This window comes from Mytilus californianus, unplaced genomic scaffold (assembly GCF_021869535.1).
Source record: "Mytilus californianus isolate M0D057914Y unplaced genomic scaffold, xbMytCali1.0.p SCAF_10, whole genome shotgun sequence".
Lineage (NCBI taxonomy): Eukaryota > Metazoa > Mollusca > Bivalvia > Mytilida > Mytilidae > Mytilus > Mytilus californianus.
This window is the reverse complement of record NW_026262582.1, coordinates 1141200-1144511: the sequence shown is the minus strand read 5'-3', so window position 1 is coordinate 1144511 and position 3312 is coordinate 1141200. Positions and strand designations below refer to the sequence as shown.

Sequence of the window (3312 nt, the reverse complement as noted above, 5' to 3'; positions counted from 1 at the left end):
ATTAAAAATAATACAAGACTAACAAAGGCTAGAGGCTCCCGACTTGGGACAGGCGCAAAAATGCCAAGTTTATATATCCTTCAAAAAGACTCAGAATTTTTTGAGTAAATTTATTCCCAAGATAATTTTAATTATTGAACAATGTAAGGACAATTAAAGATGCGAGATTAATTATTGCAGTTTCAGAAAATCCTGGATACAAATAATACCATCATTTAAATAAATTTATATTTTTTTTTGCCAAACGTATACAATTGTATAACCAATTTTAATTTAGACAAGAAATGAAAAAAAATTCTGATTTCTAAGTATAGACAAATATATAAGTATAGATAATTTTTTTGTTCAAACATTCTGTGGCTGTTACAGAGGTCTTGCTCAGTATTGAAGGCCAACATCAATATGACTAAGTCACTTTACGATGAACAACAACTGCAATTAAAACACTTTTTTATGCTTCTGAACTTTTTGTATACCTTTATTCTGTGTTAACTGTTATGAAATGAAATGAAATTGAAATATAAATCATGATATAATATGATCTTCTTGTTCTCTGGTCATGCTGGTGGACAATATATAATATGACTATTTGTTCTCTGATGAAGAGTTGTTAATTTATTGGCAATCATATGTCATATTCTTAGTTTTATAATTACATGTAACTCCATTAGTGGTGCATAAGTGAATTGTATGCCTACATGTATATGATAGTATATCTCATGTATATCTAGGTAGGATTAATGTTTAAATCAATTACTATTTTTTCCCCGTAATTGCCATAAAAATAACAAAACACTCATATAAGTCTTATAAATGAATATCTCCTTCTTTACCATGTTTACAGTTCAACTGAATATCATATGTCTATTTGTAGATCTCTCACTTGGTCAGATACAAACATATTGCAGATTTTTCAAATATTTCATGAAAGAAACGACAAATTACATCCATGAAATATAATTTTGTTAAATGAAATCCTTTTTTGAAACTCCAATTGTAAGAAAATTCACAAATCTCCAAACTGTCCGTATTTAGAATTCATTTTAACTGAGGTAAAAGCTCTTTAAGATGGTAAACATCAACTTCAGTGATACATGATGATGAAAAAGAAGCTAAATTGTGTAGTTAATTTTCCTCTGTCTCTCAGCATCAAAACACTAAATTCCAATTCATTTGGTCTTGAAACAGTCAATGCTTCTGCTTAGTACTTATATGTACATTATATAGAATTGCTGTCTTTTTTCTACTTTTCATGGACATATTTGGTGGCTTTCTAAACAAATTTTAATCAGATCTTCCGTAATGTCAATGATGAGTTATAAGGAACTTTCTACTGCAGGTCATCATCCCTGAAATATGAAAATGCAAATATTATATATATTAAATGAAATATTTAACATGTGAAAAGTAATCAAAAGTTAGTGCAAACATATTTCTTCAAGAAGTTACTGTTAAAATGCTAACAAAATAATTTCCCTGTCCTTATTTAATAATGTCTTCATTCATCATTTGAACAAGGATTTAATTTTCCACACACATTTTAATAAGGTGCACTACATGTACTCTTATAAAACTTTAAAGTTAAATGAGAATAACTGTTATCACAGAGATATGTCTCGCCTTTTTGTAATTTTGATAATGCAAATGTTGAAATTAAAATAGCAATACTTTAACATGTAAGTTATGCAAATATTCAAAGTCGATGAACCATGACTGAAGGTACATGGCTAAACAATCTCCATGGAATGAGATGTGTCAATGCTAATACAACTACATACCAAATACCATTGACTTATTATAAGTCGTTCCCTTTAAACAAACCTAAACACAAACATTAACTTGTACACTATGTAAAAGTTTCAAAGTCAATGAACCATGATCAGGGGTGGGGCTATATGATCTCCATGGAAACGATACTTGCAAATGCCAATACATTTGCATACCAAATATCATTGACTTAACATTAGCAGTTCATCTTAAACTGATCTAATCACAAACTAATACATGTAAACTAAGCAAAAGTTTCAAAGTAAATAGACCATGACTGAGGGGGCGGAGCCAAATAATCTCCATGGAAATGAGATATGCCAATGTTTATACAACTGCATACCAAATATCATTGACCTACCACTAGTGGTTCCCCATAAATTGACCTAATCACAAACTAATACATGTAAACTATGAAAAGTTTCAAAGTCAATAGACCTTGACTGAGGGGGCAGGGCCAAATAATCTCCATGGAAATGAGATGTGCCAATGCTAATACAACTGCATACCAAATATCATTGACCTACCACTTGTGGTTCACCATGAACTAGACCTAATCACAAACTAATACATTGTTGACGCCGCCGCCAGAAACAGCATACCTACGTCTCGTTTTTTGACTCCGTCAAGGCGAGACAAAAACCCAGATGTGCCTATAAGATGTATTATGTAATAAATATTTATTTATGTTAATTTACTTTGTTTTGTATCTCTTTTTCCGACAGGAATACTTCAATATCAATATCAGTAATCCACAGCTAAAAAAAATTTGCTAGCAAGTTCAGTATATTATTGTATTAATATCTGTCATGTCTGTGTAAATAAATTTTATTGCTGGTACAGATACTTCATTAACATTGATTAAATTAAGAAATTATCATGATTATTGGGTACAATTTTTGAAGAATGGACAAAAATGTGAGATTTATAATTGCGATTTCAGAAAAATCTGCATACTTGTACAGTTATATGTAAAGATTTCAGAATGTGAGTTCCTTTTATTGCGATATTCAAGGTTGCCTCATAAAAACATTGCAATAATTTCTGAGTTTACATCATACAATATTCTTACATTGTACATGATGTAAGAACAGAAATTTATTTGGACAAATTATAAAACAGGAAGAAAAGCCAGGATCGCTAACATGTTTAACCCATCCACATTCTGTATGTACAATGTATGTTCCTGTAATTCAGTGGTTGTTGTTTGTTGCTGTGTTACATATTTCTTTTTCATTCATTTTTGTTTACATAAATTAGACCATTAATTTTCTCCTTTGAAATGTTTTACATTTGTGATTTTGGGGCCTTTTATAGCCAAATATGCAGAATGGGCTTTACTCATTGTAGAAGGCCATTCAAAGACCCATAGTTGGTAATGTCTGTGTCATTTGGACTCTTGGGGAGAGTTGTCTCATTGTACAATAGTTAGTCAGGATAAAACAATTTACCTGTCTATAATCATGATAATAATAAAGCTCTCCAAATCAAACCATTACTTTATTTCATCTGAGCTGGAATGGCATACTGTATCTTGTAATTGAC

At 30.6% G+C, this 3312-nt stretch overlaps 1 long non-coding RNA gene across 1 annotated transcript; it reads right to left on the bottom strand.

Annotated features, from left to right (window-relative positions):
- Positions 1–433: 433 nt before the first annotated feature.
- On the bottom strand, positions 434–3312 carry LOC127717447 (uncharacterized). Its single transcript, XR_007989181.1, has 2 exons — positions 3219–3312; positions 434–1349 (listed from the first exon to the last, which is right to left on the bottom strand). It is a non-coding gene; the product is annotated as an uncharacterized LOC127717447 (long non-coding RNA).